Source organism: Perognathus longimembris, chromosome 15, assembly GCF_023159225.1.
Source record: "Perognathus longimembris pacificus isolate PPM17 chromosome 15, ASM2315922v1, whole genome shotgun sequence".
In the NCBI taxonomy this organism is placed as follows: Eukaryota; Metazoa; Chordata; class Mammalia; order Rodentia; family Heteromyidae; genus Perognathus; species Perognathus longimembris.
In genome coordinates, this window is record NC_063175.1 from 3,226,739 (window position 1) to 3,240,001 (window position 13,263).

Genomic DNA, 13,263 nt, shown 5'->3' on the forward strand with positions numbered 1-13,263 from the left:
TATCATTTTAGTTAGACTTGGCGCACAGATATGGTGGGGCTCATATGATGCAGGCGGATATGCCTACTCATGGGAGGGCAAAGGTTTAACCTAGAACCTTCCACAACTCAGGCAGTCAAGCAGTTTATACAATCTTATCACAGCGAAGGGGGACTTCCCTGGATAGGGCGGGGGAGATCTTAGTGAAGATGGAGTCTGCTTCTGCTCTCTTTAATCTGAGATGGAGTCACTCTGACACCCCTCAACAGCCAGTGATGGCGCTGGCCAGACCTGACCTTGATATTACAAACTCAGGGCCCAGACACTGTCCCAGAGTTTCTTTTGTTCAAGGCTAGCACTCTACTACTTGAGCCACAGCACCACTTCTGGATTTTTCTGTTTATGTGGTACTGAGGAATGGAACCCAGGGCTTCATGCATGCTAGGCACTCTACCACTATGCCAGCCCCTTTATTCTGTTTTGAGAAGAGCTTTTTTTTTTAAATGTTCAGATCATAGAAACAGGAGGAGGGACACACCCAACAGCTGTAGAAGCAGGAAATCTCTATTGTAAAACTGAAGTAGAAAACAATACTGAAACTTTTGTGCATACTTTGTGCCACTAACTTTCTTGGAGAAGTCTACTTTTCATTTTTAGATGGAGAGTAAAGATAGTTCTTAGACAATAGTATCCATGCAGCAAAGCAAGAGTGATTTAGGCAGTTCTAGTTCTGCACATTTATTCCCTTTGGGAAAGTATTACTAATTGAGATCACCCTTTAAAAGTAGTAGGAGGGGCTGGGGATATGGCCTAGTGGCAAGAGAGCTTGCCTTGTATGCATGAGGCCCTGGGTTCGATTCCTCAGCACCACATATACAGAAAACGGCCAGAAGTGGCGCTTTGGCTCAAGTGGCAGAGTGCTAGCCTTGAGCAAAAGGAAGCCAGGGAGAGTGCTCAGGCCATGAGTCCAAGGCCCAGGACTGGCCAAAAAAAAAAAAAAAAGAATAAGAAGAAATGAAATAAAAGTAGTAGGAGCTAAGTCCCAGAGGGCAGCAGAGCAGCAATTAGAATAGTCATAGTTACTTCAAACGAGAAGAGGTAGCTGCACATGGCGGTATACTCCAGTCATTCCAGCTATTTGGAATGAGAAAGTCACATGCTCAAAGCCAGCCTGAACAAAATGTAACAAGATCCTATCTCAAAAACAAAGGCAAAATGCAGCAGAATGGAGGTGGTGGTGGCTCAAATGGTAGAGTGTTTGCCTCAGTATACCAAGACCTTAGGCTCCATCCAATCCCTAGTGCTGAGAAAAAAGAATGAGTAAGGGCTGGGAATGTGGCTTAGTGGTAGAGTGCTTGCCCAGCATGCATGAAGCTCTGGGTTCGATTCCTCAGTACCACACCAACAGAAGAAGCCAGAAGTAGCACTGTGGCTGAAGAGGTAGAATGCTAGCTTTAAGCAAAAGAAGCTCAAGGACAGTGCCCAGGCCCTGAGTTTAAGCCACAAGACTCACAAAAACAAATAAGTAAACAAACAAATAAATGGTTGCGTGAAGTAACTGGCCTGGATTCAAGTAAGGCAAATTTTAATTAATTATTGACAGAGGCATTTAAAACTGAAAGAGGGTGCTGGGAATATGAAGCCCTGGGTTCGATTCCCCAGCACCACATATATAGAAAATGGCCAGAAGTGGTGCTGTGGCTCAAGTGGCAGAGTGCTAGCTTTCAGCAAAAGGAAGCCAGGGACAGTGCTCAGGCCCTGAGTCTAAGGCCCAGGACTGGCAAGAAAAGAAAAAAGAAAAAAACTGAAAGAGAAGGACTTTGAAGAATGTGAAAAACTGCAAGTGTTTTTATGTTTCGTAACTCATGTTGGCTCTGGGTAGCTAAGGACACTCTGCTGAATGAGGCCATCACAGTGTTGCACCATGAAACAGGCTAGCTGCCCTATGACAGGAAGATGAGGTGGAGCAGCTTTTCAGGGAGGAGTCTTTGGGGAAAGAGAAACCTAGACAAGAAATTGAAACAGCTCACAAAGGGAAGGAACATCCATTTCTTTCTGGGCTGTCATGGGACTATATTTGAAATGAGATAGGCATATTTAGGGATACTACAGGGAAGATGGGTTTTGCCCTTTTGAAGATAAGGAGTATAAGCTGCAAATGAGTTAAGTGTACTTTATACATCAGCCTACCCATGTATTATTATGTTTGAAGCCATTGTTGTTTGAGACAAGGTCTTGCTATGCAATCAGAATGGTCTTGAGCTCACTCTGTAACCCAGGCTGGCCTCAAATTGTGATACTCCCATCTCAGCCTCCCAAGAACTGGAATTACAGATGTGTACTACCACATCTACCTGAGAACTTGGGCCTTTGTTATTTATATGTTTTTGGGTTTTTTGTTTTTTTTTTCCAAAATGCAAAAGCAAGGCAAGACTTTATTCAAGCGGGCCGCGGCTCGGGCCTCATCCTACCCACCAACACAGCGAATGTTAGGAGGAAGACTTTATGGTTTTTTTAAAAAGATTAGTTTTGAAATCCCAGAAAAATTGAAAGGAAGGCATGGAGATTTCAAACCTGTCTCTGGTTTCCACACATGCCTCTCTCATTTCCTCTCCTAGGGGGGGTACATTTATTATAAAGACTTCCATTGGCTCATCTTTATCACCAAAGAATGTCATATCAGGGGCTGGGGATATAGCCTAGTGGCAAGAGTGCCTGCCTCGGATACACGAGGCCCTAGGTTCGATTCCCCAGCACCACATATACAGAAAACGGCCAGAAGCGGCGCTGTGGTTCAAGTGGCAGAGTGCTAGCCTTGAGCGGGAAGAAGCCAGGGACAGTGCTCAGGCCCTGAGTCCAAGGCCCAGGACTGGCCAAAAAAAAAAAAAAAAAAGAATGTCATATCAGGTCCATCAGAGCTTGCTCCACTGCAGTGTTCTAGAGGATTTTCACTGCTCTAAAACTCTTCAGTGCTTTATCTATTTATTCTCCTCATTCCCTCTCGAACAACTTTTTCTACTATTGCAGTTTTGCCTTTTATAAAAAGTCATATGGTCATAATCACACAGTATGTGGCATTTTCAAATTGGTTTTCTGCTCTTTCTCTCCCGTCCCTCTCCCTCCTTTCTCTTTCTCTCTGTGTACCCATTTTCTATATTTTGTTTATACACTTCACCCTTTTTGTCTCCCTTGGCACAGGTTCCTCAAAACATGCTATGTGGACTACCTCCATTAGAACTCCATGAAAAATGTTAATTCTCCAGTCTCATTAATACTTGGTTTCTCTAAAATATTTGGGTGCAGAGTCTAGGACCTTCTTACACATTAGCTTTTTTCATTTTTTGGCCAGTCCTGGGGCTTGAACTCAGGGCCTGGGCTCTGTCCTTGAGCCTCTCTGTGCTTAAGGCTAGAGCCCCGCTGCTTGAGCCACATAATCCCACTTCTGGCCTTTTCTGTTTATGTGGTACTGAGAAATTGAAGCCAGGGCTTCATGCATGCTAGGCAAGCACTCTACCACTAGGTCACATTCCGAGCTTCCACATTCCTTTTTTTTTTTTTTTTTTTTTCCTTTGGCCAGTCCTGGGCCTTGGACTCAGGGCCTGAGCACTGTCTCTGGCTTCCTTTTGCTCAAGGCTAGCACTCTGCCACTTGAGCTACAGCGCCACTTCTGGCCGTTTTCTGTATATGTGGTGCTGGGGAATCGAACCCAGGGCCTCATGTATACGAGGCAAGCTCTCTTGCCACTAGGCCATATCCCCAGCCCCACATTACCTTTTAATCACATTCCTACTTTAGTTTGAACACTGCCAAGATTTCAGGACCTGGTCTATGTTTCCAAAAGGTGAACAGAGACTTTAAGAAGTTGCTGGTGTGACAGCAACAAAAGTGGTGATCCATGCTTCGTGCTGGTGGCTCATACCTATATTCCTCGCTATGAAGGAGGCTGAGATCTGAAGATCAAGGTTTCAAGCCACCCTGGGTAGAAAAATCCAAGAGACTATTAATCTCCAAGTAACCAGAAACAGCTGGAAATGAAGGTGTGGCTCAAGTGATAACCTGCCTTGAGTGGAAAAAGTCAAGCCCTTGTACAAGCAAACAGACACAAAAGAAGTTGTGATTCCAAGTGGAAGAGTGGGGTTTTAAACTCTAATTGTTCTTAGAACTTATGCCTAAACTCACTTTTTTTTTGCAAGTCCTGGGATTTGAACTCTGGGCATGGACACTGTCCCTGAGCTTCTTTTGCTCACCACTTCTGGCTTTTTCTGTTTATGGGATACTGAGGAATTGAACCCAGGGCTCCATGCATGTTGACTAAGCCACTTTCCAAGCACTAACTAACTTTTTGAAACCAATTGTGGTGTTATGGTTTGATAAATGGTTTAGGAATTAGCAATTTCCTGTAGAATTTGATTCTATAAATCCCAATATTTGTCATGAGTTGAAATGTAAGATATCCAAGCTGGCCTGCTATAAAATTTTTTTTATAGTATTGGAACTTGAATTGGGCTTTGTGTATACTTGGCTAGCTTGCTGGCTGGTGCTCTACCACTTGTGCCATACCTCCATCCCAGCCTTTTGAGGTCTCCCAGACTTTTCTGCCTAGGCTGGCTTACACCATGAAGAGTTAAAGTAAACCCCATTTTCAGGCAGCCCCCATTTTGTTGTCTAAATTTTGAGTAACCCAGGCCACCAATTATCTCGGCTAGCAGGACAAGCTTATTAGGGCCCAGCCGGTCAGGAAACTCCCTGCTTAACTCTAACTGCCTGGGAATGCTTAACTCTAATTGCCCCAGAATGGCTCGAGCCCTGAGCCAATCAGATTTGTACCTGTATCCTAATCTTGCTTGAACACCTGATTGCTGTAACTTGGTTTTTTTTGCCTTTATAAGCTCTGTGAAATCTCAGCTCAGGGCCTTCCTCCTAACCTCCGCTGTGTCAGTGGGTAGGACAAGGCCCGACCTGCAGCTCGCCTGAATAAAGCCTTGCTTTTGCATTTCGGAACGTCTGGCTCTTGGTGGTCTTCTTGGTCTCGCGACTTGGGCATAACACTATAATTTTCATGCCTCAGCCTCCTGAGTAGCTAGGATTATAGGCTTGAGCTAAGATTACTGGCATTTAGCTTGCTGTGAGATCTTTAGGGCCATTGAGCTAGACATACTTTCTACAACTATTTCAGAGGATCTCCTTTAGGTTTTCAGTTCTACTGTGTTTGAGTTTAGATGACTTACACTTTGGGATAACTTGACTTACAATTTTTTTTAACTTTATGATGTTGTGAAAGCAATACACAATCCAAGGAATAACAGTTTGCATTCTGGGGGCTGGAAATATGGCCTAGTGGTAAAGTGCTCGTCTTGTATACATGAAGCCCTGGGTTCGATTCCTCAGCACCACATATATAGAAAAAGGCTGGAAGTGGAGCTGTGGCTCAAGAGGTAGAGTACCTCTTTGCCTTGAGCAAAAAGAAGCCAGGAACAGTGCTCAGGCCCTGAGTCCATGCCCCAGGACTGGCAACAAAAACAAAAAAACAAAACAAAACAAAAAAAAACAGTTTGCATTCTGAATGTGGTTCTTTTCCTGGACCTGCAATTTGCTTTTTTTTTTTTTTTTTGCTAGTCCTGGGGCTTGAACTCAGGGCCAGAGCACTGTCCCTGGCTTCATTTTGCTCAATGCTAGCACTTTGCCACTTGAGCCACAGAGCCACTTCTGGCCTTTTCTATATATGTGGTGCTGAGGAATCGAACCCAGAGCTTCATATATAAGAGGCAAGCACTCTTGCCATGAGGCCATATTCCCAGCCGTGTACCATACTCTTGTAGGGCTGGGCAGAAGTAGCAAACCAAAGCTCCCAGTATGCCCCATAATTATTAATCATAAAGGGGAAACATTGAGGCTTTCCATGTGCTGCTGCTAAGCTATCTTATTTCCTATTTTAGGGGCATTCAAGGCTCTGTGTGTGTGTGTGTGTGTGTGTGTGTGTGTGTGTGTGTGTGTGTGTAGTTACTGGGGCTTGAACTCAAAGTCTCTTGTTCTTGCTTGGCTTTTTTGCTCAAGACTGATGCTCTGTCCAGTGAGCTACAGCTTTACTTCTAGCTTTTTGGTGGTTAATTGGAGAAAAGAGCCTGACTGGGGGGCTCGGAATATGGCCTAGTGGCAAGAGAGCTTGCCTTGTATACATGAAGCCCTGGGTTCGATTCCTCAGCACCACATATATAGAAAAGGCCAGAAGAGGTGCTGTGGCTCAAGTGGCAGAGTGCTAGCCTTGAGCAAAAAGAAGCCAGGGACAGTGCTCAGGCCCTGAGTCCAAGGCCCAGGACTGGCCAAAAAACAAAAAACAAGAGCCTGCCTGGGATGGCTTCAAACAGCTATCATCAAGCTTCCTGAGTAGCCAGGATTACAAGTGTCAACCTGGCCATTTAAGGCATTTTTGGATGTAGCTATAATGTGAAAAAAAGAGAATCCATTGTACACATTTTAAACCAACATTTTATTAACCCATACAAAAGGTTAGAAATAACAAATCCCACTGCTGGGTGGCCTCATGAGACCTATGGCACACTTGAGCAAACAGACTCAGCAACAGTCAATACTTGCTGCTCACCTCAGGTGCATGCTCCACCTCCCACCTGTGCCTCCCTATGCTCTGTCCCATCTCTCCCTTTTTCCTTTCCATCCCTGTACCTGTTTTATTTCATTACTGATCCACCATGAAGATAAAACTGAAAAACAATCTCTGCCTCTTTTAAAAGCACAAACCTGGGGCTGGGGATATAGCCTAGTGGCAAGAGTGCCTGCCTCGGATACACGAGGCCCTAGGTTCGATTCCCCAGCACCACATATACAGAAAACGGCCAGAAGCGGCGCTGTGGCTCAAGTGGCAGAGTGCTAGCCTTGAGCGGGAAGAAGCCAGGGACAGTGCTCAGGCCCTGAGTCCAAGGCCCAGGACTGGCAAAAAAAAAAAAGCACAAACCTGCAGGCCTGTAAACTCAGGAAGAGTAGGTAGACCTTGTTTTCCCAAGTGTAAAACCAGCACTTCAGAGCAGAAGCAAGATCACAATTTCATATCAGCAAAACTCTGTCTCGAGGGGCTGGGAATATGGCCTAGTGACAAGAGTGCTTGCCTCCAACACATGAAGCTCTCAGTTCGATTCCCCAGCACCACATATATGGAAAATGGCCAGAAGGGGCACTGTGGCTCAGGTGGCAGAGTGCTGGCCTTGAGCGGGAAGAAGCCAGTGATGGTGCTCAGGCCCTGAGTCCAAAGGCCCAGGACTGGCCAAAAAAAAAAAAAAAAAAAAAAAACTCTGTCTCGAAAATCAAAAGCAAAAACCAACAGGCAAGTATGTGAATGGATTCATAAAAATAAATCCAGAGACTAGATCTTTGACTGGGTAGCTTGAGGATTTGCTGAGAGACTGGCCAGTCTGATTTAGAACTTACATAAACTAGCCAAGTGTGGTAGTGCAGATATAATCCCAGATATTCAGGTGATGGAGATATGAGGTTTTTGGTCTAAAGCAGGCCCTGCAAAAGCTTGAGACCCTATTGTGAAAGGTTAGCTTTAAAAAAAGTAGTTAAAGGGCTGAGATGTAAAGACTGAGGTTCAGGGTTGGGAGTATGGCCTAGTGGCAAGAGTGCTTGCCTCGTATGCATGAAGCCCTGGGTTCAATTCCCTAGCACCACATATATAGAAAATGGCCAGAAGTGGCACTGTGGCTCAAGTGGCAGAGTGCTAGTCTTGAGCAAAAAGAAGCCAGGGACAGTGCTCAGTCCCTGAGTTCAAGCCCCAGGACTGGCAAAATAATAATAATAATAATACTGAGGGGAAGATGGCGCCGCCACAGTAGGGAGGCACCCTGACTCGCTCCAACTGAATAGCGAGCTGGGAACTCCAGCACCCAACACCCCATCAAGAACCCAGCAAAACCAGCAGCCAGAAGCAGTGGAAAAATGCAGGAAAACAAAAAGGAGCAAAAAAGAAGAGCTGAAAACCTACACGGAGCCGGAGAATCTACGGGACACCCTCCCCCCACCAGCTGACCCTGGCCCGAACAGGGCCAGCCTGGGAAAGGGGACCCAGCGATCGGCAGACCGACTTCTGGGAGCGCAGAATCCAGACAGCAGGACTCCACGGACACCAGGGAGAGTGCAGACCAAGACACACGGCGGCAGCGGTGATGGGGAGTTCGGGTCCACACCGGGAATGGACGTAAGCGGTGGGGGAACCCAGCGGTGCAGAATGGGAGAGCCGAGGACACCACCACGACCTTTCACCACACCCAAAGGACCAACGGCGGCGCGGGACACACACACAATCCAGGACCAGTGAGTCCCCCATTACCCCCTCCCCCAACGGGAAACCAGCTATCAGAGACTCAAACCCTACAAAGAAACTAGATCTTCCTCCCTCCCCTTCCCCACTCCAAGGGAACAAAGAATCCCCAAATCAGGCGGGAAGCTCCCATCAGGCTCTGGGAAGTCTCAGGAGTTTAGCAGGGGAAGGGCAGAGCAGCCCCAAGGCTGCCCAGGAGCCTGAACTAGCCAAACCGGCCCTGCCCCCTTCCCAACAGGGGCCGGGGGACGGCTGGCAGTGCAAGCCCCACCCGAGGCACCTGGACCTCACAGACTTTTACAACTAAAATTACAGGCACTGGTCAGCAATACCAGCACAGCAGGGACACCTGGGCCTGATCACGTGCCCTCCTCGCAGTGGAGGCACAGTCTGAGGGCACTAACCCGCGCCTGGACAGTTGATCCCACTGGGTCCCACACATACCACCCCCCACAGCAGACTCGCGGGAGGGCACGAGCACAACCCAACAACCCGGGGCTTGCTCAGGTAGGTGTACCCTGCTCAGGTGGACAGGGCCACAGCAGCAACGCCCATTGTAGTGAGTGCACAGCGCACAGGTGGGCAGAGCACCCAGCGACAGCACCCGCTCTGGTAGGCGTACCACGCTCAGGTGGGCAGGGTCACAGCGGCAGCGCCCACTCTGGTAGGCGCACCTACACAGGAGGGCAGAGCTCTCCATTGGCCCATGCCCACTCAGTTTGGCACATTTCCCACAAGTGGGTGGGCCGCACCTCAACAACACCAGCCCCAGAGCGGTCCACACAGGAAGACGAACTGCCTGAGAGGTGAGCTCCTCTGACCAAGATACAGAGTGGAAAAAAGAACCAAAGAAGGTATAAGCCTCCACGCCACGCTGAATCAGCGACCAGCAAACCTCCAACAGGGGCAAGCTAGGGTCAGCACAGCGGCAGGACACTGTCCAGCAGAGAAAGACACAGAAACTACCGGCCCCCAAGGGCAGGGAGAGTGACCACCTCAGCAACAACCGAGAAGGTCACGCTCACCCATTGGGAAGCAAGGTTCAAGAGCCAAACCCAAACACAGAGCCAGGACACCAGGGCACAAGGCTCCCACTGATGAACCAGCGGGAACCAGCACAAAACCAAACCAAGGAAGCCACCCACAGATCAACAGATGCGCAAATCACAAAGAAATATAACACAGTTCATCAAAGGGCAAGCCAACTCGCCAGCTCCAAAAAGCAGCACGACTGAAGAGGATATGGAGAATAAAAAAGCAAATGAAGCCATGTTAACAGAAATGATGGAAAGTGTCAGAAACGAAATCAGAAAACAATTCCAGGAGTTTAGAGTGGAAGTCTTGAAGGACATCCAGGAAGCCAAGAAAGAAATGGAACCAAAAATGGATACAATGCCAACCTCCGTTAAAGAAGACCTTAACATCCTGAGAAGTGAAATGCATGAAAAAATAGATTTACAATACAACTCTTTAAAGGAAGAAATTTCCACGATCAGAGCTGATCTGACAACCATAAATAGCTCTCTGACATCCATAAACACTGCAATTGAATCCACAGCACAAAGAATTGACCATATGGAATCCAGAATCTCTCTCTTGGACGATGAAGCAGCCGACAACAACCAGAAAATTACCACACTCCATGAAACGGTGAAGCTTCAGGGCAGAGTAATCCAGGAACTAATGGACAAAGACAAGACATATAATATGCGCATAATTGGAATAGAAGAAGGAGCCGAATACCACAGCAGAGGGTTTCATCATATTTTCAATAAAGTTATTGCAGAAAACTTCCCCAATCTCACAAGGGACCCCATCCAGGTAACCGAAGCTTATAGGACACCTGGCAGGCCAGACGCCAGAAAAGCTACCCCAAGGCACATAATATTCAAGACTTCAGATCTCAAGAATAAAGAGCAAATTCTGAATGCAGCCAAAGCAAAGAAAGAAATTTTCTACAATGGGAAGAGGATCTGAATAACAGCAGACCTCTCCACACAAACCTACCAAGTGGGAAGTGAGTGGAAGAACCTGTTGAGCCAGCCGGCAGTGAATGGGAATCCTGAATGAGGGAGGCAAGGATTATGGAAAAGGAAAAATAAAAGACAAGAGAAAAAAAGACAAGAGACAAAGATGGGGTATGGGAGGTCTACATCTTGAGATTGTAATTCAAGACTGCAGCCAAGTTTATTCTTAACTTCCAGCTTATATGCAGTTTTGGAACCAGAGAATAGCATAGAGTTTTTAAAATTTAAGAACACAAAGAGGCTTTGCAGTTCCCAAACATTTGATTACAGTAAACACAGGATAAGGTTGATTAACATAGGAATCTACTCCAGCGGACATAGCAACGTGCTGACATAGCAAAGCAATTCCGGATATTGGCCATGAACAAAGGTCCTTGCATCTAGCATATCCTAGCGATATCAGCACAGCCAGAGGTGAGAATGAATCTAGCTGCATGCAAGTTTGGCTCCCGACATCTTGGCGACACCGGCACAGCCAGGGGTCAGGATGAGTCTAGCTGCTAGCTCGGCTCCCCACAGAAGAACACCATCCAAGTTTCATAGGCCAACAATATGCAACCTAGGATTAAATATCCAGCAAAATTGGAGTTCACATTCGAAGGGAAAACCAGATCTTTCCATAGCAAAGAGGATCTAAAGGAGTATGTGAATAAAAAACCAGCCCTACAGCGAATTCTAAGAGGGGAATCCCACCCAACAGAGATCGTACAAGACACACAGACAGAAACAGAAACAGAAAGAGCAGCTCACTAAAGACAAGGAAAAAAAAGCGGAAAAACAGCCCAACAAGAAAATGGAAGGAGAAAAAACACTCTTATCCTTGATCTCTTTGAATATAAATGGTATAAACTCTCCAATAAAGAGGAACAGACTGGCAGAATGGATCTGCAAACAAAAAGTTGCCATCTGTTGTCTACAAGAGACCCACCTTACAGCAAGGGACAAAAACAAGCTCCGAATGAAAGGATGGAGCAAGATCATCCAAGCAAACGCACCTACCAAAATGGCAGGAGTAGCCATCCTGATCTCAGACAAGCTGGACTTTACATTAAAATCAACTCAAAAAGACAAAGAAGGTCACTACATTTTAATACAAGGAAAAATCCAGAATCAAGACATCACGGTGATAAATGTATACTCACCGAACAAAAGAGGCCCCACATATGTCAAGCAAATTCTCACAGAATTACAGAATAAGATAGACGCAAACACAATCATAGTGGGAGACTTTAATACCCCACTCTCTCCAAGAGACAGATCCAACACCCAGAGGATTAGCAAGGGAGTTGAGGACCTAAGTAACACCATATCCCAAATGGATCTGACAGATCTATACAGAATCTTCCACCCTAGAGAGACCCAATACACCTTCTTCTCAGCAGCCCATGGATCATACTCCAAAATAGACCATGTCGTAGCCCACACAAAGAAACTCAGCAAATACAAAAGTATTGATGTCATCCCATGTATTATATCTGATCACAGTGGATTAAAGGTAACCCTCAATAACAACGGTTACCACAGAGGCTATACACATTCTTGGAGGCTAAACCCCACACTGTTATCCAACACATGGGCCACAGACCAAATTAAAGATGAAAACAATGAATTCATAAGCCACAATGACAATGAAAATACATTACAAAGAAACCTATGGGACACATCTAAGGCAGTACTGAGGGGCAAGATCATTGCCCTCAGTACTCACATTAAAAGAATGGAAGCAGAGTAGGTGAATAACCTCACGATGAAACTAAAACAACTGGAGAAACAAGAAGTGATCGAACCTAAAATGACTAGGAGGAGAGAGATCACAAAGATTAAAGAAGAGATAAATCTGAATGAAAATAGAAAGACCATTCAACAAATAAATAAGACTAAAAGCTGGATCTTTGAGAAAATAAATAAAATTGACAGACCTCTCGCAAGACTTACAAAAAAAAGAAGAGAAGAGACTCATATACGTAAAATCAGGGACTCCACCTCTCTTTTGTTTTCAGGTGAACTTTAGAAACCTGGTGGTGGGCTGGGGATATGGCCTAGTGGCAAGAGCGCTTGCCTCGTATAAAGGAAGCCCTGGGTTCAATTCCCCAGTACCACATATACAGAAAATGGCCAGAAATGGCGCTGTGACTCAAGTGGCAGAGTGCTAGTCTTGAGCAAAAAGAAGCCAGGGACAGTGATCAGGCCCTGAGTCCAAGGCCCAGGACTGGAAAAAAAAAAAAAATAGAAACCTTGTGGTAAAAATGAATGATTTGACTGGAATTTCTAAAACTGCCCCTTGAGAGGTACTAAGAATTGGAAAAGTTTTTTTAAATGGTTAAAAGGTTTATTTACGTGATGTGATTTGATTCCTCTGCTATTTTTGCAATTTGGAAGTATTGAAAAAGCAAAGATGCTGAGAATGGATTTCTTGTATTTGTAATTCTGGTGAACACTGTGTTAAATGTACTTTTGTTACAATTGTTTCGGGTATCAGTTTAATGATTCAGGTACTGAATTTTATATGTATACTGTGATGTAATAGTAATTGTAAATCTTTTTTTTTTTTTTTTTTTTTTTTGGCCAGTCCTGGGGCTCGGACTCGGCTTAGCACTATCCCTGGCTTCTTTATGCTCAAGGCTAGCACTCTGCTACTTGAGTCACAGAGCCACTTCTGGCCATTTTCTATATATGTGGTGCTGGGGAATTGAACCCAGGGCCTCATGTATACGGGGCAAGCACTCTTGCCACTAGGCCATATCCCCAGCCCCTAGTAATTGTAATTCTTGCATTAAGGAAAAATTATCATTTGAGTTTCAAGGTCTTCATGCAGTAACTGGGACTGAATTAAAAAAATGACTCTTTTAAAACAGGCAGCCTGAAGTCAAAGGACGGTTCCTGGTTTCAGAATGCCTGTAAGTTTCAGAGTTTTTCCAATGCAGA